Source organism: Petaurus breviceps, unplaced genomic scaffold, assembly GCF_028583685.1.
Source record: "Petaurus breviceps papuanus isolate PSGF00001 unplaced genomic scaffold, PetGlider_PUasm1.0 98, whole genome shotgun sequence".
In the NCBI taxonomy this organism is placed as follows: Eukaryota; Metazoa; Chordata; class Mammalia; order Diprotodontia; family Petauridae; genus Petaurus; species Petaurus breviceps.
Window position 1 is genome coordinate 17,007,911 of NW_027187460.1, and position 27,745 is coordinate 17,035,655.

General features: G+C 39.9%; 1 long non-coding RNA gene across 3 annotated transcripts in view; it reads left to right on the forward strand.

The window, feature by feature from the left end:
- The first annotated feature begins 14,454 nt into the window (after positions 1-14,454).
- LOC138155681 (uncharacterized) overlaps positions 14,455-27,745 on the forward strand; it is a 27,971-nt gene continuing 14,680 nt past the window's right edge. For 2 of the 3 annotated variants that reach the window (XR_011166934.1, XR_011166935.1), the window contains exons 1-4: positions 14,455-14,567; positions 18,447-18,535; positions 22,490-22,651; positions 23,127-23,189. This is a non-coding gene — a long non-coding RNA (uncharacterized lncRNA). Of the gene's footprint in view, positions 14,568-18,446; positions 18,536-22,489; positions 22,740-23,126; positions 23,190-27,745 lie in introns of all 3 variants that reach the window. The other variant, XR_011166933.1, reaches the window with a different exon arrangement.

A 27,745-nucleotide genomic window follows, 5' to 3' on the forward strand; every position in this document is an offset into this window, starting at 1 on the left:
CTTTGGAGACACAAACAGCATAACACAGGATCTGGCAGCATCTAAACTGAGGGATCGAAGGGCTCAGAATATGATATTCTGGAGGTCAAAGGAGTTAGGATTAAAACCAAGAATCACCTACCCAGCAAAACTGAGTATCATGTTTCAGGGGAAAATATGGTAATTCAATGAAATAGAGGGCTTTCAAGCATTCTTGATAAAAAAAACCAGAGTTGAATAGAAAATTTGACATTCAGATACAAGAAGCAAGAGAAGCATGAGAAGGTAAACAGGGAAAAGAAATCATAAGGAACTTATCAAAGTTGAAATATTAACATTCCTACATGGAAAAACAATAATTGTAACTTATGAAACTTTTCTCAATATGAGAATAGTTGAAGGGAATATAAATGTGTGTGTATATATATATATATACACACACATATATGTATGCATACATATATATGTCTATATAGGAGGGTATATGGGCACATGAACACATATGTGAATGTGTGTATATATGTGTACAGGTACATATAGACAGAGGGCACACGACCAATTTAACAGGAAGGGATGATACTTAAAAGGTGAAATTGAGAGGTGGGAGAGGGATATAATGAAAGGAGATGGGGAGAGACAGAATGAGGTAAATTATCTCATATGGAAGAGGCAAGGGAAAATGGTTACAATGGAGGAGAAGAACAGGAAGGCAAAAGGGAATGAGTCAACCTTATTTTCATTGAATTTGGCCTAGGGAGGGAATGGCATACACACTAAATAGGATATTCACCCTATAGGAGAGTAGGGAGAAAGGGGATGAGAGGGGGGACGATGGAGTGAAGGGCAGGTTGGGGGGGAGAGAAGTTGGAAGCATACACTTTTGAAAAGGGACAGGGTCAAAGTAGAGAATAGAACAAGTTGGGGGCGGGATAGGATGGAGGGAAATATAGTCAGTCTCACAATATATCCACTATAGAAAGGTTTTGCATAGCTACACATGTACAACCTATATTGAATTGCTTATCTTCTCAGTAAGGGTGGGTGAGGAGGGAGGAAGGGAAAGAATCTGGAATTCAGGGTTTTAAAATCAAATGTTTAAAATATATATATATATTTACGTGCAACTGGGAAATAAGATATACAGGCACTGGGGCATAGAGATCCATCTTGCCCTACAGGAAAGTTGGAGGGGGGATGGGGGAGGATATAGGGGAGAGCAGATTGGGGGAGGGGGTATTCAGTGGGATCGATGTCTTGGGGTGGTGGGTAGGGGAAAGATGGGGAGAAAATTTGTAACTCAAAATCTTGTGGAAATAAATGATGTAAACTAAAAATAAACATAAAATTTAATTTAAAAAAAAAGAAAAAAATTAAAGCATTTTGGTCTAAAAGGAAAGAAGATTGGATTTGCAGTCACCAGGAGTTGTAACCCTGCCACTTACCAGCTGTGTGGACTTTTGGCAAGTTAAATCACCTCTCTGAGCCTCCATTTTTTGCTCTATGTAATAAAGATATTAATCCTTACACTTTCTTCCTCAAAGGAATATTGTGAAGAATTGTGAGTTATTGTTATTGCTATTATCACCTATAAAGTGTTCATTAGTTGGGCTAAATGGTCCTTATGGATCTTTAAAATCAGGAAGTCCTCAGTTTAAATCTAGCTTCAGACACTTACTAGCTGTGTGACTCTGGGCAAGTCACTTAATTTCTGCCTGTCTCAGTTTCCTCACCTGTAAAATGAGGATAATAATAGCATCTCAAGTTTGTTGTGAGACTAAATGAGATAATATTTGTGAAGCACTCTGCAAACCTTAAAGTAATGTATCATCATCATCGTTATTACCAGTATATTAGGAAGGGCTGGAGTGTATCTGGAGGAGTACCACTGAGAAGCCATTCCATTACCAGCTGAGAGGATTGGCATGTTTAGCCTAGATAAGAGAAAACTAACTGGGGAAAGCAGGAGAATAACTCTTTTCAAATGTCTGAAGGACTATTATTGAAAAAAAGATAAGAATTATCTTCTTTTATTCTTCTATTATTGAAAAGAAGAGGGTCTGCTTAAGCCCAGAAAGAAAACCAGGAACAATGGGTAGAAGTTATAAAGAAACAGATTTGAGAAAGGAAACCTTTCAACCTGTTAGAGGTAACCAGAAGTGGAAGGAGCTTGCTGTGGAGGGGGCAGAAGTCCAAATGTAGGGCTTGCAGCAAAGGGTGGATGACAACTTGTTGAAGGATGTTGTTGAGAGGATTCCTATAAAGCAAAGGTTCTTAATAATAGCTAGCATACTGGAAGATTTGCAAAACACTTGACATATATTTTTTTCTTATCCTTACAACCACTCTATAAGGCAAGTGCTATTGTTATCCCAATTTTAAAGATGAGGAAACTGAGGCAGGCAGTGGTCACATAGCTAGTAAGTAAGTGTCTGTGGCTGAGAATTGAACTCAGGTCTTCTTGATTCCAGGACCAACTTTCTATTGACTGTCCCATCTAGCTGTCTCTCAACATTTGTTTGAAGCAATGTTGATCAGTGTTTGGCAGGCTGATAATCCCCTTCAGAGAATTAACTTTTTTAAATGCATAAAATAAAATACTTTGCATTACAAAGGAAACCAATTTAGTTATAAAAATATTAAAAAGAATAAGTTCACTGATCACAGGTTAGGAATCCTTGTTATAAATGTACAAGCTGAACTAGAGGGCCTCTGAGGGCCCTCCCAAATCTCAAGCTGTGCCACTTTGATTCTGTAAATGTTAGAACTGAAAAAGACCTTCCAAATCACCTTGTTGCTCATCCTCATTTGTGTAGATGTGCAAATAGAGGCTGATGTGTAAACTGTAAAGGTAATGAAATATTCTTCCAGTAGAGACCACAACAAAAAATAATCTATCTGGTGGGGACAGGAGCTATCAGAATGGACTATTCAAGCATGCTTCCCATGTCCTAATAAATCCACAGACCTTCTTTCACCCCCCCCCTCCCACTACCCACATATGTCTGCATTTGGGTTCCCAGGAAGGGCCTGAGCAAATTCCCTAAGCAAGAAATGTTTGCTCTCTTCATTCCATGCAAATATGCCCAGGATCCTGGCCATCCCAACTGAAGAAACATTGAGCAACAGTTGGCCGGTAGTGGACTTTGGTCGTATTGTTAGAGATCTACACAGGAGAAACACAACCTCCCGCCCAGAGACATCTTTCAAGGCCATGCCTTGAGCTCATTGTATTTCCTTTATCACTTACCTAAACCAGTGACAGATCAAAAACTATGTAAACACACAGACAGGGACACACCCTAGAACAGAAAGTGGCCGAATCCCATGTGCTAGGTCACTAAAGTACCTAGCATGATGGGAACTAATAGTAGCCAAAGTAGGTGTGTGCCCAGGGTACCACACAAACAGATCAACTAAGGCTTCCTCACCTGGGGCCCATGAACTTTTTGTTTATTTATTTATTTAATCTTTTGAAAACTATATTTCAGTATAATTGGTTTCCTTTATAACCCTTTGTATTTTATTTTAATTTTTGTTTTATTTTGTTTCTTTTAAGTTTATTTACTTTTAGTTTACAACAAGAAGTTCCACAAATTTTTGACTTCCAAATGTTCTCCCCCTCCTTCTTCTCCCCATTCCCCCCATGGCGGCATGCAATCCAATACAGGTTCTACATATACCTTTACATTAAACATTAGTCAAGTTGTAAAGAATTATAACCAATGGAATGAACAAAGAGAAAGAAGAAACAAAACAAAACAAAATGAGAGACCAAGTAGTTTGCTTCAATCTGCATTCACACTCTCCAATTCTTTCTCTGCATGTGGATAGGTCTTTTGGAGTTGTCTTATAACCTCGTATCACTGAAAAGAGCCCTGTCTATAAAAGTTAGTCATCACAGATACGGTGTGTCTGTAATTGCGCATAAAGTTCTCCTGGTTCTGCTCTCCTCATTCAGGTTATTATGAAGTCCATCTGCTCCTTATTTCTTATAGCACAACAGTATTCCATTACATTCATATACCACAGCTTATTGAGCCATTCCCCAATTGATGGGGAATTCTTTTCCACTAAAGAGCTGCCATAAATATTTTTGTACATACGGGTCCTTTTCCTACCTGTATGATCTCTTTGGGATACAGCCCTAGAAGTAGTATTGCTGTATCAAAGGGCATGTACATTTTTATAGCCCTTTGGGCATAGCTCCAAATTGCTTTATAGAATGGTTGTATTTTATGTATTTTAAAACATTATTCTGAGAGGGTCCTTAGTTTTCACCAGGCCGCCAAAGGGGATCATCTTAACAGAAGTTAAGAAACACGGATTTAGATGCTTAGATGGATCTGTGATCCCATTAATATGGGTATTTCTTCTATGGCTGCTTGGAACACATCCATACTTTGTTGGGTGTGATATTCTGGTCATGTAAATTCTCCAAAGGAATTCCACCCAATAAGCTAGAGGCTTTCTTTCCCCTGATTCTCTAGTTCAACCCTGAGTTTGCTCATCTTTATTCTCCGCCATTGCTATGTGGCTGATCTGCACATCTCCTTTTATGATCGTTCATGTCTTTGGTGATTATTTTTTTCATCACTTTTCACACATAAATCATTGTTAGTGACAGTTCAAAACCAGCTGATGACCACCATGTCCTCTGGGTCACGTTATAATACAGGGTATCTCAGCGCAGTTTTAAGCTTTAATAGCTTAACTGTTACTGATCTTTCCACAATGACCAGTCCATTTTCTTTTTCACTCAGGACTTCTCTGATAATATCTTTTATTCCAGGGATACCTCAAACAGCCTTATTTGTTACAGGCTGCAGCCTGCTTGCTCACACATGCTGCTCAAACCATGCCTTTCTGTACTGCTTTGTAGGATAATCATTTTTAGTTCCTTGGAGGTTGTTGTGTGTTATGACTTATAGCCATATGACAAGTGGTAGAATATTGGTGTTAAAAAAAAAAGAGGGGCTACCAGGTAGCACAGCGAGTAAGAGCACCAGCTCCAGTGTTGGGATGACCTGGGAATCGAATCCGGGCTCAGACACTTAGCATCCACCCAGAAACACCTGGCTGTGTAACCTTGAGCAAGTTACTTAACCCCAATTGCTTAGGGACAGCCAGGTGGCTCGGCAAGTAAGAGCACTGGCCCCAGTGTTGGGATGACCTGGGGGATCGAATCCAGGCTCAGATACTTAGCACCATACCCAGAAATAACTGGCCGTGTAACCTTGAGCAAGTTAACCCCAATTGCTTAAAAAAAAAAAAAAAAAGATAGATCATTGGGACAGCTAGGTGGTGAAGTGGATACAGCACTAGCCCTGGAGTCAGGAGGACCTGAGTTCAAATCTGCCCTCAGACACATACTAGCTGTGTGACCCTGGGCAAGTCATTCAACCCTGATTACCTCTGAAAAAAGATAGACTATCTTTTGGCACCATCTAGTGGTAGCCATTTCTAGGATGGGGAAGGGTAGGGGTCCAGGAAGAAATAGAAAGGGGAAAAAAAAGAAATTTACAGGGTAATTTTATTTATGTGAAAGGAATAGCAAGTTGTACACAAAAGATTTTGTAGTTTCAGAGGCAGAGACAAGATGGTGGAGTAAATGCAGGGACTAACCTGAACTCTCCCCTAAACTCCTCCAAATGCCTTTAAAAAATTACTCTAAACAAATTCTAGAGCAGCAAAACTGACAAAAACATGGAGAGAAACAAATGTCTAGCCCAAGACAACTTAAAAGGTGGATAGAAAAGGTCTGTTGCACCAGGAGAGAGAGGAGTACAGACAGTCAAGCCCTGGCTGTGCCAGCACAGTCCTGGCCACAGAAAAATCAGGAGCAGGTCTTGGGAGTGACTGAATTAGCAGTAGTAGCAGCAGTAGTGGCTGCTTCCAGAGCTCTCAGCCCACAGAAGGTAAGGGGATTGAACAACTGGTCAGAAGGATTATAGAGGTCTCTTTGCTAGCTCTAAGGTCGGACTCTGTTGCTTTGCCCATACTCCAATCTAGGTCGCAGTCCTAGGCGGCAGTGCCAGGGTGAGGAGAAGTGCTAGTACAGAGGAGATTGAGGCCATGATAGAGGACGGAACCTCCTCACAGTCCCAGGGCAGAAAAGACAGCTTGTGATTGCTCATAAACCAAAGTACAGGTGAGGAGAGGAGTAGACACCTCTCCTTAGATCATACCGCCTTGGAAGAACTAAAAATTCACATGTCCCTAGAAGTATCTCTGAAAAAAAAGCTGCATAAGGGGCGACTGGTGGCACAATGAACAGAGCACCAGCCCTGGAGTCAGGAGGACCTGAGTTCAAATCTGGAGTCAGACACTTAACACTTACTAGCTATGTGACCTTGGGCAAGTTACTTAACCTCAATTGCTCTGCATTCCCCTCAAAAAAAAAAAAGCTGCACAAAACCTCTGAAGCTAGGGACAGTAGGCCCTCCACACTGGAGGCAGAGTCCTACTTTAACAAATAATTAAAAGTCAAGTGATAGGCTGGGAAAATGAGCAAATAACGGGGGGAGGGGGGGACTCTGACTATAGAAACTTACTTTGGTAACAAGGAAGATCAAAACATACACTCAGAAGAAGACAGCAAAGTCAAAGCTCCTACATCAAAAGTCTCCAAGAAAAATATGAATTGGTCTCAGGCCATTGAAGAGCTCAGAAAGGATTTTAAAAATCAAGTAGGAGAGGAAGAGGAAAAATTGGGAATAGAAATGAGAGTGGTGCAAGAAAAATGAGTCAACAGCTTGCTAAAGGAGACACAAAAAAACTAAAGAAAATAACACCTTAAAAAACAGACTAGGTGAAATGGTAAAGGATGTTCAAAAAGCCAGTGAGGAGAAGAATATCTTAAAAAGCAGAATTGGTAAAATGGAAAATGAGGTCCAAAAGCTCAGTGAAGAAAATAGTTCCTTAAAAATGAGAATGGAGCATATAAAGCTAATGACTTCATGAGAAATCAAGAAGCAATAAAACAAAACCAAGATAATGGGGAAAAAAGAAGAATATGTCAAATATCTCATTGGAAAAACAACTGACCTAGAAAATATATTCAGGAGAGATAATTTAAAAATTATTGGACTACTCTAAAACCATGATCAAAAAAGGAGCCTGAGGGGCGGTTAGGTGGTGCAGTGAATAGAGCATAGGCCCTACAGTCAGGAGGACCTGGGTTTAGATCTGGCCTCAGACACTTAACACAAAAACTAACTGTGTGACCTTGGGCAAGTCACTTAACCACAATTGCCCTCCAAAAAGCAAAAAAAAAAAAAAAAAAATGAGCCTAGACATCATCTTTCAAGAAATTATCAAGAAAAAATGCCCTGATATTCTAGAACCTAAGGGTGAAATAGAAATGGAAAGAATCCACTGATCATTTCCTGAAAGAGATCCCTAAATGAAAACTGCCAGGAATATTATGGCCAAATTCCAAAATATACAGATTAAGGAGAAAATATCTCAAGCAGCCAGAAAGAAATAATTCAAGCATGGTATCCACAGTCAGCATAACACAAGATTTAGCAGCTTCTACATTAAAGAATCAGCGGGTTTGGAACATGATATTCTGAAGGGTAAAGGAGCTAGGATTGCAAGCAAGAATCACCTACCCAGCAAAACTGAGTATAATCCTTCAGGAGGAAAAAAGGACATTCACGAAAAAGAGGACTTTCAAGCATTCTTGATGTTGAATAAAAACTTTGTTTACCTTTTTATGTTTCCCTTCAGTAATACAAGACTCAAGGGAAACATAAAAAGGTAAACAGGAAAGGGAAATCATAAGGGACTTAATAAGGTTAAACTGTTTAGATTCCTATATGGAAAGATGGTATTTATAACTCATGAGATGTTTCTCATTATTAAGGTAGTTAGAAGGAGTATATATAGGGTACAGGTGTCAGCTGAATATGAAGATATGATATCTAAAAAATAAAATGAAGGGATGAGAGAGTAATATACTGGGAGAAAGGGAAAGGGAGAGGTAAAATGGGGGTAAATTATCTCACATAAAAGAGGCAAGAAAAAGCTTTTGCAGTGTAGGGGAAGAGGGAGGTGAGGCAGAATGAGTGAACTTTACACTCATCAGAATTGGCTCAAAGATGAAATAACATACACACTCAATAGGGTATAGAAATCCATCTTACCCTACAGGAAAGTAGGAGGGGAAAGGGATAAGAGAAAGGAGGTGGGGTGATAAAAGGGAGGATATATTGGAGGAGGAGGTAGTCAGAAGCAAAACATTTTTGAGGAGGGACAGGGTGAAAGGAGAGAGAGAATAGAATAAATGGTGGGGGGGGGAACATAAGATAGAGGGAAATACAGTTAGCAATAGTAACTGAAAAAAATTTTGAAGCAAGTTTCTCTAATAAGGGCCTCATTTCTCAAACATATAGAGAACTGAGTCAAATTTATGAAGACAAATGATCAAGAGATATGATCAGTTTTCAGACGCAGTAATCAAAGTTATCTATAGCCATATGAAAAATACTCTAACATACTATTGATTGAAGAAGTATAAATTAAAACAAGTCTGAGGTATTACCTCATATCTATTAGATTGGCTAATAGGACAGAAAAGGTAAATGAGAAATGGTTGAAGGGATATAGGAAAAATGAGATATTAATGCATTGTTGGTGGAGTTGTGAACTAATTCAACTATTCTGCAGAGCAATTTGGAACTATGCCCAAAGGGTTATAAAACCATGCATACCCTTTGACCTAGCAATACTACTACTAGGTCTGTATCCCAAAAGGGATTTAAAAAAAAAGGAAAAGGAGCTATATGCAAAAAAATATTTATAACAGCTCTTTTCTGGGAGCAAAGAATTAGAAATTGAGAGGATGCCTATCTAATGGGGAATGGCTAAGTAAGTTGTGATATGTGATTATGATGGAATACTATTGTACTGTAAGAAATGATGAGCAGGATGCTCTCAAAAAAAACCTAGAAACACTTGAATGGGCTGATGCAAAGTGAAATATATAGTGTACAAAGTAACAGCAATATTGTAAGATGATCAGCAGTGAATGACTTAGCTGTTCTCTGCAATACAGCGATCCAAGACAACTCTGAAGGACTTATGATGAAAAATGCTATCCATTCCCAGAGAAAGAAATGATGGTGTCTGAACACCAAATGAAGCATACTTTTTTAAACTTTATTTTTCTTGAGTTATTTTTGTCTGTTTTCTTTCACAACATGACTGTTATGGATATGTTTTGCATGACTACACATGTATAACCTATATCAAAATGCTTGCCTTCTCAGTGGGGGAAGGGGGAGTGGGGAGTGAGGAAGAGAGAGAATTTGGAACTCAAAGTTTTAAAAGTGAATGTCAAAAATAGTTTTTACACGTAACTGGGGATAAATAAAATACTAAATCTAAAAAAAAAAGAAAAGAAAAAAAGATTTGCAGTTTCATGTGCAATCATCTTTTTTTATTATACTGTTATGAAAATGCTTGTTTTATTCCATAAATTAAAAATAAAATAAATATTTTTTAACAGACAGACCTTTGCTTCTGAGAGAAATTTAGAGTCAATAAAAGGATTTTTGCAATTTCTTTTTGTTCTGGGGAGACAATTAGGGTTAAGTGACTTACCCAGGGTCACTCAGCTAGTAAGTATCTGAGTCTGGATTTGAACTCAGGTCATCTTTACTCCAGGGCCAGGGCTCTATCCATTGAGCCACCTCTTTGCAAGAAATCTGCAATTTCTTTTTTTTTTTTGCCTTTTTTTTGGAGGGAAGTTGGGATTAAGTGACTTGCCCAAGGTCACACGGCTAGTTTTTGTGTTAAGTGTCTGAGGCCAGATTTGAACTCAGGTACTTCTGACTCCAGGGTCGGTGCTCTATTCACTGCACCACCTAGCTGCCCTGCAATCTGCAATTTCTTGAAGGCAACATGGTCTCCCTTCCTCTTTCTGTTTAATTTTGAACCCGATTCATTGTCCATCAGTCCCAGATAGTTATATTAATGGACAAAAGCTATAGATTGTTCATCCAACTATATAATCTGGGCATTAGGCATTCTTTATGTTACTTAGCTTTTTCTATTGGGCTAGTTAAGTGAAAGTCTTTTACGTGGTCACAGATAATGGTCATGGGGCTCTGAGGTGTTTCAGAATTTGATGCTACAAACAGGGAGCACCTGGAGGACTTCCTCTTTTGGAGGGATTTCTTCTCCAACCTGATCCTTGTGGCTACAACTTCTCCATCCTTGTCAAAGGCATGTGGTGCCTCCCTATTTTATACCTTGCCTTATACCTATCAGAGAGTGGTTAAATGGGGTTATCTCTGCTAGTTTATGTGGGGAGAATCTTGCATGATTTTGATATGGGGTAAGAGATATTTTGTTGGAAAGGAACCATTAAGGCAGTGTGGGTTTTACTGAATCATATGCTTAAAAAATAGCCAACTAAAAGAAGCATGTTGTGATCTTGTATCCTCTAGACCAGACGAGTCATATGAGTTGCCTCTGAAGCTCGAAGAAGAACCAGATTAAAATGTGATTGGGAAATGTTTAGCAAAACGCATAAAAATACACTATGATGTAACTTTATGGTTTTCTAAATCACCATGTTGCCAGCAGACATTTTTTCTATTTGAGCTTAAACACCACTCACTTCTCTACACCTTTAAGTTAACTGACTGATAGTAAAGACGTGCTTTTCTATGGTAAAAGCCCATTTTCTACCCATGCCCTCATTGAGCATCCTCTAAATGTAGAGATGATTCTCTTTAAAATTGTATGTAAATAGGAAAAGGGGCATATTTTGTAGTTCAGTCATTTCAATTGTGTTTGACTCCTCATACTGAAATGGTTTGCCATTTCTTTCTCCAGCTCATTTTTTACAGATGGGGAAACTGAGGCAAGCAGGATTAAGTGACTTACCCAGTTGGTAAGTGTTTGAGGTCAGATTTGAACTCAAAGAGATGAGACTTCCTGACGCCAAGTCCAACACTCAATCCACTATGCCACCTAACTGTACCACCCTACCTCCCAAGAAAAGAGGCATATAGTTTTATAAGTTACCATCATCATCATCTCAATTGCTTCTTTTAGTATTAACAAGCCCTGGATTATTTTCTCACACTCTTAAATCTTTTTCTCCTTCAAATACCTTTTGAATCAATCCTTTAGTGACGGCATCATTGTCTCCCCTCTAGCACAGATGACCTCCATATATACTTGGTCTAATACAGCTAGAATCACAAGTTGAATTGAATAGGATAGAATTTAATTAAATGCACTTGGGTTCAAAATATCACCTGCATAAATACAGAACAAGAGGGACTAGAGTAGACGACATTTTGCATGGGAAAAAAATTCAGGAGTCTTAGTGCAAGCTCCATATGAGTCAACAATGTGACATGGTTTAAAAAGTGAATGTATCCTTATAAATTCATGGAGAGACATAGAGTTCAGAATCAGTCTTACTGTGTTTTACTCTTGTTTGGCCTCCTCTGGAGTTTTGTTTCCATTTCTGGGCATCATATTTTAGGAAGACCATTAATATGTTAGATCATGTCTAGTGAAGGACAGTTTGGATGGAGGCCTAGTGAAGGGGCTAGTTAAAGACTGATTAAAGAAAGTAGATATGTTAAATCTAGAGTAGAGGCAAATTAGAGTAGATAGGATCTTTCTTTATCATATAAATATCTGCTGAAATGACTGGGGATTTTTATCCTGGAAAAAGAAAGATTGAGGAGAAACATGATGGCCATGTTCAAATTCTTGAAGTTCTGTGGAACAGGGATTAGATTTGTTCCATTTGCACCCAGATCAAGGGAGGACCAATGGATAGAAGCAAGAAGGGAAGAAGCTTTTGGCTCAATGGAGGAAGAACTTTCTAACAATCAGAGCAATTCAAAGGGAAATGGGCTGTTTTAGGTGGTAAAGAGTTCCTCTAAATGAGAGACCAACAATCAGAGATTGCCTAGTGTTTTATTGGGGATACTGTAGAAGTGGTTCATGTCTCAGATGAGGTGCTAGTCAGTAGAGTGGATAGAATGATGGCCTTGGAGGCAAAAAGGTTTGATTGCACATATATGACCTGTATCAGATTGCTTGTTGTCTTGGGGGAGGTAGGAGGGAAGGGAAGGAGAAAAATTCAGAACTCAAAATTTTTCAAAAATGGATATGGAGAAAAAGAAGTTGGGGTTCAAATCCTGTCTTGGGTACTTCCAAGATTTGTGACCCTGATCAGGTTATTTCAGCTCTCTCCGCTTCAGTTCCTTCATCTGTAAAGAGATCACAATAACAACATCTGCCTCATCGGGTTGTTTGGGAATCAGATGACTTTAGTACAGGTGTCCCAAAGGTCTTAGTGCAGTTTAAAGAGGTCTTAAAATAGCAGTAAGACTTTTGTGACAATGTTTACCTGTAAAATGCTATACAGTGACCCAGCACAGTGTGTTGCACAGAGTAGGCACTTAATAAATGTTTATTGATTATTGATTGATTGAGATAATATATAATATTTATATAGCACTCTGAGGTTTTCAAAGCACTTTTTTATTTTATTATTTTATTTTTTTCTTTATTTTTTTCCCAAAGGACTTTATATATATTATTTTATTTGATCCTCACAACAACTCTTTGAAATAGCTGTTATGATTACTGTCCTTGTATAGATGATTAAACTGGGGCTCAAAGAGGTTAAATGACTTATCCAAGGTCACACAGCTAATGAGATAGAACTCAGACTCAGGCTGTCCTGATTCCAAGTCTGGCACTCTATATGCTCTATGATTGGAATTGGATTAGATCTATGCTTCCCAACACAAAGTACCTTATAGACCTATAAAAATAGAAATTCTCTACCATAGAAAACACTAAACCTTACAGTGTACTCTCATCTGCTCAAACAGTAGCAACCAGAAATCAAGGAAATGAAGAGGGTAGGATGATGGGTTGGAGGGGAAGGGAGGAGGACATAACTTCGAGGAAGATTGTTTTCCTTGGTTTTGAGAAATAAAGATCTTTAGTAGTCACAGTTGTGTGGATCTATGAAATGTGGCTATGGCTTGGCAGCTGGGAAGCAAATAGATATTCACTGAGGCCCCTCACACCTCTGAGATCCTGGGATTCCCGGAAGAAATCTGTGAATTCTGGGAGCCTAGGATTGGATAACTTCTTATATTTCAGAGCTTTTGAGCTCTGAGAATTTCCTAGCCCTGATTTAATTCCTTATTCTCAAGGAAGAAGTTCACCTGGGGTTCTCGTGGATTCCCTAGAGGCAGAAAAAGGGGGATTTCTTGGGCTGGGAGAGCTGGACTGGATCTCTGAGAATTCTCTCTGTCTCTCTCTTTCTGTCTCTCTGTCTTTCTCAAACACACATACTCCTGTGTCTCTGAAACCCTATCCTTTCCCTCTTTCTTATGCACACACACACACACACACACACACACACACACAATTCTCTCTGTCTCTATTTTTCTACCCCACTGCCTCCTTCTCTCTCTGTCTCTAGCTTTCTTTCTTTCTTTCTCTCTCTCTGTAATACACACAAATTCTCTGCCTCCCTGTCTCTGTCTCACTCTTTTTGTGTCTCTGTTTCCTTCTCTCTCTGTTTCTCTCTCTCTCTCTCTCTCTCTCTCTCACACACACACACACACACACACACATGCACACATCTAGATCTCTGAAGCCAGCCTCCTTCCCTCTTTTTTATACCTATATACATAGGTGTATATACACACACAAATTCTGACTCTCTCTCTCTCTCACATACACACACACACACACACACACACATCTAGATCTCTGAAGCCAGCCTCCCTCCCTCTTTCTTATACCTATATATATAGGTGTATATATACACACAAGTTCTGACTCTCTCTCTCTTTCACACACACACTGACTTTCTCTGTCTCTATTTCTGTATCTCTCTCTCTCTCTCTCTCTCACACACACACACACACACATAGATCTCTGAAGCCATCTTCCTTCCCTCTTTCTTATATCTATATACATTCACACACACAAATTCTGACTGTCTCTCTCTCTCTTACACACACACACTGACTTTCTCTGTCTCTGTTTCTGTATCTCTCTCTCTCTCACACACACACACACACACACACACACACATCTAGATCTCTGAAGCCATCTTCCTTCCCTCTTTCTTATACCTATATATTCACACACACAAATTCTGTCTCTCTCTCTCTCTCTCTCTCTCTCTCTCTCTCTCTCTCTCTCTCTCACACACACACACACACACACACACACACACACACATCTCCATCATTTTCATTTCATTCCACAGTACCTAACTCTCTATTCTGGCTCTTTTCTCAAGAGATGAAAACACTTTAAGAGACCCCCTTCCAGTCTGGATGTGCAACTGAAAAATGTAAATATACCTATATAGTTCCCCCGCCCTTTTCCCCTTTAAAAGTCCCTGCAGAGCCCCACCCATTGTTCCCTACCCCTTCCCACCTCTTGCTGGTGATTTAGCCTCCACCTATATACACATTATGCCTGGGCTGGGGCCAGAGTGATCTCGCCCTCTGCATTATAACCAGAGGAGCTCAGCTGACTAGGAGAAAGAAGTCTGGGTTTGAACTCTTAGGACTCAGGTTTGAATTCTCTTTCCTGCCTCTCTGTGACTTGGGAGAATTCTTTTACTTTGTCTGGGTCTCCTGCCCCTCCTCTCCAAAAGGCAGGCTTAGAACAGGTGTTCTTAAATTGAGGTCCATGAACTTATTCTTTAAAATATTTAAATAACTATATTTAAATATAATTGGATCCCTTTGTAATCCTGTGTGTTTCACTTTATGCGTTTAAAAATACTAGCCTGAGGAGGGGTCTAGAGGCTTCATCAGCTTGCCAAAGGGGTCTGAGATACAGGCAAAAAAAAGGTTAAGCAGTCCTGGGAGAGATTATCTCTAAATTTCCTTAATCAGCTCAATATGCTAGGATCCTAGAACCAGGAAAAAGCTGGAGTTGGCAATCCCAGAGAGATGGAAGAAGGCAGAGACAGGGAGGAAAGAGAAAGGAAAAAGCTGCTTACTTCCTAAGGCCACTGAATTGGGTTGTAAAGAGGGAAGATCTGAAAGGACAGTCTACTAATAATGTGACCTGGGACAGGGGAGTGAAATTCATTCAGATACCCGGAGGGATGTAGGAGAGAAGAGAGCTGTCCCAAAAGCAATCAAGCAGGCAAACAACAAAACCAAACGGACCGACCAAGTTTCACCTCCCACTATCCCCAAGCCCCCTAGAAGCTCACTGGCACACACATATTTCCCACATTTAACAGAGAGGGTGTTAAAGACACCCAAAGGTACAGCAACCACATATCCCAGATTTTCCAGGACAGTCCCTTGTTCCAAGGCTACAAAAATACTAGAGGCCGAGGTGGCTCCTGGGTCAGGCCTCTGACGCAGAGGGATCAGGGATTGTCTGGCTTTAGGGACAGATTGCAAATCTCCTAACTCCCAGCCTCGCAGACAAGCACCCTCTGAAAGCCCCTAGCAGGATTCTGAGTCAGCACAGTCTGTGCCTCTACATGTAGAAAGCTGCCTTTCCAAAGGTAGAACGTGGCCACCGTCATGTAGGACTGAAAAGCTCTGTCTGGATGAAACCCGGGGAGTTGGCCACAAAGTGTTTGATGATCATCTGCCTGTAATCACTGAGGAGAGAACGTGGGCTACGTGATTCTCCGTTGAATACTTCTATGAGATCTTTCAGCTCTAACATTTCATATTATAAGGTCCCTTCCAGCTCTGCCTTTCCACATTCTGATATGTTCTAAGCTCCTTTCCAGCCCTGACATTCTATTATTTGTCAGTAAGACCTCAATGTTTGTTGACTGAAAGTATTAAAAGAATTGATGAAAAAAATTCCTTTTGTTTTTCACTCACCCCAACTCCATTTTTCCTTTTTTTTCTTGCTGGAATAGCCTCTTAACTGGTCCCCTTCCTCCCTCCACTGGGCAGAGTTGATCTGTCAATAAGCCTACTATTTGCCAGTCACTTTGCTATAAAGAATGGCAAATGACAGTCGCTACTTTTGAAAGTCTCTCACAATCTAATGGAAGGGCACTCTACAATGGTCAGAGAAACTCAGTCCAAACCCTGTCTCTACATTGTATTACTTCTGTGACCCTGGACAAGTCACTTAATCCCTGCCTCAGTTTCCTCATCTGAAAATGGGGATAATAACAGCACCTACCTCCCAGGATTGTTGTGAGAATAAAACGAGTTAACAGTTGTTAACATGCTTAGCACATAGGAAGCATTTTATAAATGTTAGCTGCCATTATTATTATATTATTATTTCTTTATCTGTAGACTGGAACAATTGGTATAGATGACCCCTGAGATCTCATCTAGCTCTGGGTCTAAGTTATTTTCCCTCTCTTATGGCACTTAAGCTGCTCCATCATTTTTCTCTGTGTAAGAGCCTAAGCTAGCTTGTCAAGGAAGTATAACAATGAACAAGAAACAGTCCCGGTCAGAAGGAATTTATAATCTAGTAATACATGTGTTTAACACTAAACAATTTACAATTCACTTTCATATCCATCATCCCTCTAATCCTTATGACCTTGCAAAATAATTGGGGCCGGGTGGCATTTCACATAAGAGGAAAATGAGACTCAGAGAAATTAAATCGCTTACCCACGGCTGCACAGATAGTAAACATTTATGAAATGTTCAGGAGGATGAGCACCTTTGGTGTGAGGGCTTGCTGGGCTCTTTTCAGGGTTGATCATATACCTTTGGTATCTACCTGTCACTCAATAGCATGCATATTGGATATGCCCCAGTAAAACCATCTCAGCAGATGAGCTCAGCCAGGCTGAGAGTAATCAACAGGCCTCAAACCCATTGGTGAGTTAGGGGGATGTCTACCCTAAGCATGTGAAGATTTCTCTTGGTGGAGTGGGCAAACGAGAACAATTTGTTCTCAATGGCCATCAAGGCAGTTGAAGCAGGTACTGTGGAATGCTTAGAGCTTGGTCAGACATAGAAGACACCAAGGTCATCCACTGCATCCTGGGCCATCGAGAGCTATCTTGACTTTTTCGGGCCACTGGAAGAGAGTGAGGCTGCCAACTTTGTGCAACTCTCCCTCACTTAAATCCAACTCATGCCTGAGTCAAGACATCGGCCCATGACGTCATTGGTCCTCTTTGAAAATAAAGGATGAACAACAACAATCGGCAAAGGTGGGACTGAAATCTCCAATGGGTTTCCTGATCCACTGGACAGGAGAAGAGCTAGACCTGTGATCTCACTGGCACGGAGAATTCCTAGTTGAAGAAACTCCCCCATTTAGTGCAGGCCAACACTTTCTCTTCAATTTAGTCTTGCCTGAGGATGCTGAGAGTTAAGTGACTTGCCCAGGATCACACAGCCAGAATATATGTTAAAGGCCTGGGTCTTCTTGGTTCAAAACTTGGCTTACTACTCACTCCAAGGTACCATGGATGAACTTTCAGAGGCTTGATTGAATGCTAGCCCTAAAATAGATGGATCTTTGAGGATATCTATTGCAACACCCTCACTTAGTTGATAAACCAAGGGAAAACTTCCTAGCAATTAGAACTATCCCAAAGTAGATGAGTTTCTTCAGCAGGTAGTGAATTCTCCCTCGGGAGATATTCAAGCAAAAGATGGATGGCTCTTTGTTAGTGCGTTGTAGGGGAATGAGGGGCAAAAGGATTGGAGTAGATGAAGTCCATTTCAACCCAAAATTCTATGATTGTGATGTTTAAAAAAATGAAATAATGAAATAAACACTCACTTTCTATACCTGTAAAATCGGGATAATAAAACTTGAATAATCTACTTTTAGGGTGGTTTAATATATTTTAAAGTGCAATCTAACCTTGAATTATTACTAATCCCTCTTATCCTCAGTCTTCTCAGCTGTAAAAAGGATATTATAATACTTGTACTTCCTACCTCAGAGGATGACTAAGAGGAAAATGTTTTGTAAAGTTCTATGTAAATAAGAAGGGTTAATGTTACTTATTTCAGAGACTACTTGTTGATATTTAGGAGGCTCCAGAATTCTTTGCATTTCATAATATCCTCTGCTCACTTAACAAAGTGCATATTATTTCATTAGTGCCCTTCTTTCCCACTGGATGCTTTCCTAGGACCCAGCCACCCTGGGGATGCTGGGGTGCTTGCTGCTACGCCAACAGAGCTGGATGCTAGAATGTGTAAAAGGGGAATAAAATGTAAGAGGGTTGGAAGAGTAGGAAGGGGCCAGATTGTCTAGGATTTAAATGCCTTTAATATGAGGAGCAACCAGAAAGACAAAAGGAGTTTCCCTAAGAGTCTGCTTCCTAACTGCCTTTCCTTCTGACTGTATTACATGATCAGGAAGGCTTTTGCTCACATTCATTTTCTCACAAACTCAGCTGACTCATGGTAATGCATCAGAAAAAATATATATTCATCATCACCATCACTATTCACTCTTATCCTCTTCTTGTTCAGCCTTCATTCAGGTTGTTTGCTATGCCTACATTAGACTCCTCCTACAGTTCTGCTTGCTGAAGACCTCCTTCGTCCTTAAAGACCCAGATGTAAGTGATATTTTATACTTATAAGTGATATTATTAATCCAATCAATACAATCATTTATTATTACTCTTAGAAGCCTCAGGATGATAGATTTAGAAACTTAGAGATCATTTACCACAACCCTCTCATTTTACAGATGGGGAAACTGAGCCCAAGTGACTAGCCCAAGGTCACCCAGGTTCTAAGAAATCAGAGCTGAGATTTGAATACAACTTCTCTGATTCTAGGCTTTCTTCTATTTTCCCTTTACTCTATCATACTTGGTGATCGCATCATCTGCCATAGGTTGAATTACCATCTGTAATTCCCTGATCTGTATATCTAGCCTTAACATCTCTTCTGAGCTCCAGTAATCTGTCGCCAACCACCTTTTGGACATACCAAACAGGATATCACATAGGCTTCTCAAACTCAACAGAACTCATTATCCCTTTCCACCCCCAAACCCTTCTTTCTTCCATACTTGCCCATTTTTTTTTTTCAAACTTCCTCATTGTTGTTAAGGATACCACCATCCTTTTAGTCACCTGAACTCACAACCCTGGTGTCATTCTTGACTCCTGTCAAAATATCCAATCTGTTGCCAATCTTGTCTTTTCTACCCTGGTAACAACTCTCGTATACATAGTCTTCTCTCCTCTAACACTGCTACCAATCTAGTATGGACTCCCATCACCTCACTCCTAGACTATTACATAGCCTTCTGTCCAGTTTCCCTGCTTCAAGAATCTCCCTACTCTAAAGTGATTTTCCTAAAAGCTCAAGTCTGACCATGTTACCTTCCTACTCCATAAACCCTAGTGGCTCTCTATTACCTCCAGGATCAAATATAAAATCCTCATCTTAAAGGCATTCAAATCCTAGACAATCTGGCCCCTTCCTACTCTTCCAACCCTCTTACATTTTATTCCCCTTTTACACATCCTAGCATCCAGCTATATTGCTGTAGCATCAAGCACCCTAGCATACCCAGGGTGGCTGCCAACACAGGTTCTTAGATCTGCTTTTCCAAAGGAAAGCAACCCCAAAATGTGTTGACAATCTTGCTTTAATCAAACATACACCATTTACCTAGTTCAGGGGAAAAAGGTCAGCACCCCAAACTTCAGAGAATACAAACAAATTACAAGCAGAAGTTACCAACAGACAGAGAAACAGATCAGCAGACAGGCTTCCAGCTGTCTGACCATTATATCCATACCTAGTCAGTTACTGGAGAGAGAAGCACCAACATCTGGGTTTTCAAAGCCAGGGGGATTACGGCTGCCCAGACTCTTGTCTGGTCAAATCACACAACTCTCCTTAAAGTAATCCCCAAAACAAAATCTTACATCAGGGTATATATAGCCTTCTCCTGGCTCAGAGAATGTCACAGCCCTCCTGACTCACTGCCCAATCACAAAGCAACAAGGTGTGGGCATTTCTGAAAAACAAGCCTCCCTCCACAGGCTCCATGTGACCATATTCAGCCTATTAGGGGGCAGAGTATATTTTCAAATCAGGGAAGAATCTCAGAGTCACTTAAGCCCATCAAAGGGCCTAGGGGCAGGGAAGATCTTAGATTCCCATTCCCATAACAATTGGCTTTCTTGTTGTTCCTTGCACATAACACTCAGTCTCACCATCCTTTGCCTTGACACTGGCTGTCCCCATACCTGGATTGTTCTCCTCCCTCTGCCTCCTCCTTTCCCTGCTTTCCATTGGGACTCAACTCAAATCCCACATTCCACAAGTCTTTGTTGGCCCCCCTTTTCTCCCACTCCCTCCTAGTTCTTTTCTCAAATTAGTTTCCATCAGTAGCACATCTAGTCCATCTGACATCTGGAGTTAATCAGTCTTAATACCTTCCTCCTCTATAGGATGAAATCATTTTCAATAGTTATCATGAAATGAAACAAATAATAGTCATGGTCAGAAAAGAAATTCGGTGAAAAACTTTCCTTTAACAAACTTCACATATATTCCAGTAAAAAATTAAAAATAAAATAAATGCTACAGTACAAATTAGGAAAATATAATAGATCAATGCTTTTTAAAATTATATTAATGTATTTTTTAAAAGGTGGAAAACCTTATACCTAATATTGGATCATCATAGTAATGAATAGCAACATTACAGCTTGTTTTCAAACCTTAGCTTCTGTAATTTGTCAATGACTGTCAAAATTGATCCTCTGTTCATATTCATGTCCAATAAACAATATGACCAGATTTCTCCAACTATCTTTGCTCTAGATGATAGAGGAACACGTTTTATTAGTTTCAATTTCAATAAGTTCCATATGGAGCAACAGATATAGAAATAGGAAAAATCTTAAACAAAAGGCAGAGATTCTTAAAACCCCATTCCCCAAGTAAATTTTAATAAAACCAAAACATCTGCAAAAGATACAATTTAGGTAAGTACTAAGTCATACCACTGATATAACATTTGATTTTCTTGATTTGTTCTTAAACTTTAAAACAATGAACAATTTTAAAAGAACAAATTTCTAATTTAAAGATATTATTCAACATCAGTAAAAACATTTCATGTATGACTGAAATTCACACTTAACAAAAAATAAATTATACCTTGCAGTGTTTCACTGTTTTAAATTTTAAATAGAAATAAAAATTCCAGGTGGTCACATATAATAATAGTAATTTAAGTAATTTCTTCATCTTTACAATTCTTGTGTCATCATTGTTTACTTCAAATTCACTGGTTAAATGCAAAGGTTAGAGACACAAGCTTCCCCAGGATTGAGCTCAAGTTATTCCAAATCATTCTAAGTTTACTCTCGAAACAAACTTGTATAACTCTGTCTGAGTATAACTGACTCAGCATGTCAGAGGTCACATAGCAATTGTTTAGAACTTAGACCAACAAAAGATTTTTTCAAGGAGGAGTATTTTTTCATTGATACTTTTTAGAATTGCTTCAGCATGATCATAAAAAAGCAGACTCACTCTTACTTGTTTCTATTGTTGTTTTAAAATTTTTTATGGACAATGCAGGGGATAGAAGCTGGGCCTAGAATCAGGAAGACTCACTTTCCTGAATTCAAATCCGACCTCAGACACTTACTAGTTATGTGACCCTGGGCAATTTATCACACCCTGTCTGCCTCAGTTTCCTCATCTGTAAAATGAGCTGGAGAAGGAAATGGCAAATCACTTCAGTATCTCTGCCAAGAAAACCCTTAATGGGGTCATGAAGAGCCAGATATAACTGGAAAAAAAACCTCAATAATGACAACAAAACAGATAACGCATCCCCTTAATGCTAGTTCCTAGAGGTGCTGTTTCTAGCACCCAGCCTTGCTACACAAGAGCTTTCTATTTATACTGTGTGTATCTTTTATGTACCCAGGTATCTGTATCTGTCTCCCCAATTAGAATATGAGCTCCTTGAGGGCAAGGGATCATCATAGTAATGAATATTCTTGGTATCCTTTCTTGGTATCCCTAGGACACAGCACAGTGACTGATAACATAGACTTAAAAAAAATACTTGTCATCATCATCATCGTCATCATCATTAGACATTGTTGGAGTCTTAAGACAGGCAACTATGACCAATGGGGAGAAAGTTACAGAAGGAAAATTTTGGCTCAATGTAAATAGGAATTCTTAATAATGTAAGCAGGCTAACAAAAAGGTGCAGAGATAAGGAAAGTCTTCATGCTCAAACTTGAGTTGGGTCTTAAAAGAAATATGGAATTCTACCAGGCAGAGAAGAGAAGGGAGTGTATTGTGGGCATTAAAGATGGTCAGTTCAAAGGCCTGGAAATGGGAGAGAGATGGAGTGCCAGCTGTGAGGAATAACAAAAATCGCCAATTTGCTGAGGAATAACATACAAGGAAATTGGAAAGATAGGTTGGATGCTGATTTTCACTAGAGGCTAATAGGAAATGAATGACTATACCTGCACTTAAAGAAAATAACCTTTTCTTTTCTTTTGAATCCTCAGGGTCTGGCCTGGTACCTGAATATAGGTGGCAGTTGATAAATGAATGCTGAAGCAAATTGGATTGAACCCTCAGAATCCTCTTATTGGCAGGCAGGAGAATGGAAAAGGCAGAGCAGATGCTAGCCTGTTGCATCCAATTATGACAACAAACAGAGGTAGAAGGTAAACCTGGCTTAGGGTAGCAGATCTCTGGAGCCTTGGAGGAAAGCTGAGTAAGGGATCAAGAATGTAGAGATGCGGATTGCCTCAGGTGGGGTTTCAGAGATCTTCAGAAACTTATAATTTAGTAAAGAAAAAAAAAAAACAAAGACAAGCCCTGGGGCCCAGAACTAACTACCTGGGGATCCATTCTAAGAAGTCTTTGCCTCTGGAAAGCTAACATATGTCAACATGGTCTAAGGTTCAGGGGCCTTACACAGAGTGGGAGCTTTAAAAAACAACAGTTGTTAAACATTGAAATAAATGACACAGGAAAGAAGGGGGAAGAAGACCAGATTCTTGTGGTGGAAGAATTTCCAATCCAGTTGAGATAACAAAACAACTAACCACCCTACCTCTACCACTCACCCCAAGGAAATGATCTCCCAACTTATCCTAACTTTACCTGTTACTCTTTTATCACTCTACTTTGTACCAGTTGCCATTTGTAAAGACACCATCATGGGATCTGGAGCTGAGAAGTGACATCCTGGATAACCTGGTAAGTCTCCCCCATTTTACAGGTGAGGGAACTGAGACCGAGGCAGATAAAGGTCATGCCAGCCTTAAGTGAACTGAGACTCAAATCTATGTCCTCTAGCTTCATACCCAACCATCCAATTTAATTCAGTCAACATTTATTAAGTTCCTTCTATGTACCAGGCACTGTACTAATCCATGGGGATTCAAAGAGGCAAAAGATAGCCCCTACCCTCAAGAAGCTTACAATCTAATCAATTAAAAAACATTAAGTGCTTACTAGGGAGCAGGTGCCATGATCAGCACTTGTAGGAGACGGGGATATGAAGAAAGCGAAAAATAGTAACTGTTCAAGAAGCTCACAGTTTAATAAGAAAGATAGTATGTAAATAATTAGGAAAATACCACATATATAAGTATATATATATATGCATATCTATGTATTTATTTATGTGTATATATGTATATATTAAGAGTAGATTATAAGGCAACCTAGATAGTTATAACTACATATATAACTATATATTGTATATAACTATGTATATATGATATATTATATATATAACTATATATAAAACTAAATATAATACAAATAATTAGGAAAATACTATATTTGTGTGTGTACACATATATACATGCATATATGTATATATTCAGAGTAGTTGTACGATAACCTTAAAGAGGATGTACTAGCACTAGCAGAGGGGGAGCCTGGGAAAGGCCTCCTGTCCACCGTAATATCTGAAGGATGCCAAGGAAGTCAGGGAAGTCAGGAGTCACTGGTGAATGGGGGTGGGGAGAGAGCATCCCAGGCATGGGGCAGAGTCAGAGCAAAGAAACAGGTTTGGAAAATGGAATGCCATGTGTGAGGAACAGGAATTAAGCCAGTTCATCTGGCTAAAGGAGTGAGTGGAGGGGTGTAATGCATAAGAAAATAGGAAAGGTATGAAGGAGCCAGGTCTGAAAGAACTTCAAAAGTCAAAAAGAGGGCTTATATTTGATCCTGGGAATAATAGGGAGCCAATGGTTCTCAGTTAGCAAGAGGGTGACATGATGAGATGTACTTTGGGGAAATCACTTTGGCAGGTGAGATTGGAGAAAGGAGTGTGTTAGAAGACTATTGTGCTGGTCTAGGTAACAGGTCAGGAAAGCTTGAATAAGGGTTAATAAGAGTGGAGGGTAAAGGAGGTACACAAGAGATGCTCTGAACTTGGAAATGACAAGATTCAGCAATGGACTGGATACTTGGGGATGACACCAAGGTAGTGAGCATGGGTGACTGGCAGGATGGTAGTGCCCGAATCAGCAATAGGGAAGTTCAGAAGAGGGGAAGGTTGTGGGGGAAAGATAAGACTGTAAGCTCCTTGTGTTTGCCTTCTCTTCTGCTAGACCCCCCAACTCCTCGCATAGTGCCTTATACATACTAGATGGATCAATAAATATTTACTGAACCAAGTGGTCTAGACCAGGGCTTCTTAAACTTCTTCCACCTGCAGCCCCTTCAGCACATCTTAAACTGGAGTCGCAACCCCACATGGGGTCTCCCTCAGTTCTGACTGTGTCCTTACTCTGCATCCTGGCAATATGTATTTCTGTAAGATCATGTTAGCTGTAACTCATATGCTAACTTGTGGCTGAGATCCCAGAAAATATGATCACAGGGAATGTGTGCCCTGCTGGCATCAGAGATAACATGGTGTAGGGGAAAGGACAGAAGACTGGGAATCAGGAGTCCTGGGCACAATTACAGCCTTGTTCACTGAGTCACTTCCTTTTCTAGGCTTCATTTTCCTTTATCTGTTAAATGAAGAGGTTGGGCTAGGTGACCCCTAAGGTCCCTTTCAGCTCTAACATTCTGTGTTATGTCTCAAAGACTGTATTTTAAGGTCCTGTCCAGCCCTTAAACTTTATATTCTAAGGTCCCTTGCAGATCTACCATTGAGTGTTCTAATGCCGATCTTTCTTCTACCATTCTGTCCTAAGGTTCCTCCTAAAAAAAGTCTCCATTTTTCCTATTCTAACATATTATATTCTAAGGTGCCTTTTGGTTTTAATGGTCTCTAAGATTCTATGATATTAGTTTACCCCTTATCAAATCACACTTGCTAGAATATTACTATCAGGAAAAATTTGATGCAGAAAAGATCAGGAGAGATTTCCTGTTGGGTTGTGTTGAAGACATCACTGGTGTGGAAGACATTTCGTTTATCAACCAATATTGGATTGGATGATGCAAAACAGGAGGAAAGTGAGGGTGAGAAATTATGTTGAAAGCTTTGAGGCCCAGGTAATCTGGGAGACACTCAGTGCTCCCAGAATTTGAGAGATGGGGCAACCCAGAAATGACATCATTCTGATGTCTCAGGAGAGGAAGATAATTCAGCCAGCTTGTAATGCTAAAAAGCCTTGTGTGGGTTGCTCAGCATCCACACCTTCCTAGGTTTCTATTAATAATAAGCAATAGGAAAACATCTTCCCTGCCCCCACCCCCAACAACGCGCCTGATTACTCATTTAATCATGAATCACACTATTACTTTCCCAACGGATGCAACACCTTTTGTGGCTGGGGTTGGAGTGATGTGGGCTGGGCTAATGAATAATACCCTTCTTCCCTTTGAGGAGAAGTTAGGGTGAGGAAGGAATTTATGTTTAGTGTTCTCTTTGGCAAATATCATATATTGGAATGAGTGCTAGAGGTAAAGTCAGAATCCATGGATTCAAGTTCTGGTTTAGGAGATGTACTAAACAGCTGGAGAATCCTTGGGGAACCCAATCAAACTCATTTTTAAAAATTTTAATTTAATTGTTTTGTTCCATTTTAAGTTCCAAAATATCTCCCTCCCTCCCTCTCTCTACCCTGCTTTAGAGAAGGCCTCCATTTAACACAGACAGATATAGATATAAAACCACACAATGCACATGTATATTTATCTGCTCATTTCATTCTCCATTATTTCGTGCAAGCCTTTCCATGTTTTTCTAAGATCATTGAGCTCATCCTTTCTTACTGCATAGTAGTATTCTGTTACAGTAATATACCACAACTTGCTTAGCCATTCCCCAATTGATGGGTATCCTCTCAATCTCATTAAACCTCAGCTTCCTCAACCATAAAATGGGGACCAAAATGGTAGGTAAGATACCTACTATGTTCCAAGTACTACACTAGTGCTTATAGATAGATAAAAATGAAAATGTCTCTGATCTCAAGAAACTTTCATTTTACTGAAGTAAAACAATACATAGACAGACGAATAAAAACAGAAAATATGCAAAGTAAATAGAAAATCATTTCACTTGTAAGTGAGAGCATGAACATATGGGGTAATGAGGAACCACATTCTCCTGATGATTCCCATGGTCACATCTTTGCTCTCCCCATGCCTCACCCCTCCCCTGGGAATCTTCTCACACAGTCACCCCCTTCTTCCCCAACTGAAGTCCTAGGAATGTTTTTTTTTTTTTTTGCTTTTATTTTGGAGGAGGGAGGGCAGGGCAGTTGGAGTTAAGTGACTTGCCCAAGGTCACACGGCTAATAAGTGTTAAGTGTCTGAGGCCAGATTTGAACTCAGGTCCTCCTGACTCCAGGGTCAGTGCTCTATTCACTGTGCCACCTAGCCACACTCCTGGGAATCTTTCAAGCTCTATTTCAAAGGAGACAATCTGGCACTGAAAAGAACATTGTGAAAAGAACATTGAATTTAAAGTCAGGAAGCTTGGGTCCAAATGCTGGCTCTTCCTCTCACTTCCCATGTAGGAGACCTTGGACAAGTTGTTCCCCCTCACCACTGTGTCCTAACCTGTCAAATAAAGCAGAGTTTGTGTGTGTGTGTGTGTGTGTGTGTGTGTGTGTGTGTGTGTGTGTGTGTGTGGCAGGGGATGTATTATGTGATCTCTGAGATCCTTTTCAGGTCTGAGTGCTATGAACCTGTGAAATGTCACCTTCTGCTTGAAGACTTAGGGACATCACTCTTATTGACTTATCACATTCTTCCTTGTACTATTCTATACTGTGTAGTGGAGAATATTGGGTAGGGGCTAGTAGCTAGGTGGTGCAGTAGTTAGAATGTTGGGCCTGGAGTCAGGAAGTCTCATCTTTGAGTTTAAATCCAGCCTCAGATACTTACCAGCTGTGTGACCCTGAGCAAGTCACTTAACCCTGTTTATCTCAGTTTCTTCATCTGCAAAAATGAGCTGGAGAAGGAAATGGCAAACCACTCCAATATCTTTGCCAAGAAAACCCCATATGGGGTCAGAAGAGTCTGATATGATTGAAAAGTGACTGAACAACAACAAATGGTTGGGGGCTGAGTACTGTCCTGGCATTTGTAGGGGAAGGAGAAGGAGAAGAGACACACAGACTGATAGAGACAGAGAGGGGGAGAGAGATGAGGGAAAGAGAAAAATAAATGGGGAAGAGAGATAGACAGAAGAGAGAAATGAGAGAGGGACAGAGAGAGAGAGAGAGAGAGAGAGAGACAGAGACAGAGAGAGACAGAGAGAGACAGAGAGAGACAGAGAGAGACAGAGAGACAGAGAGAGAGAGAGAGAGAGAGAGAGAGAGAGAGAGAGAGAG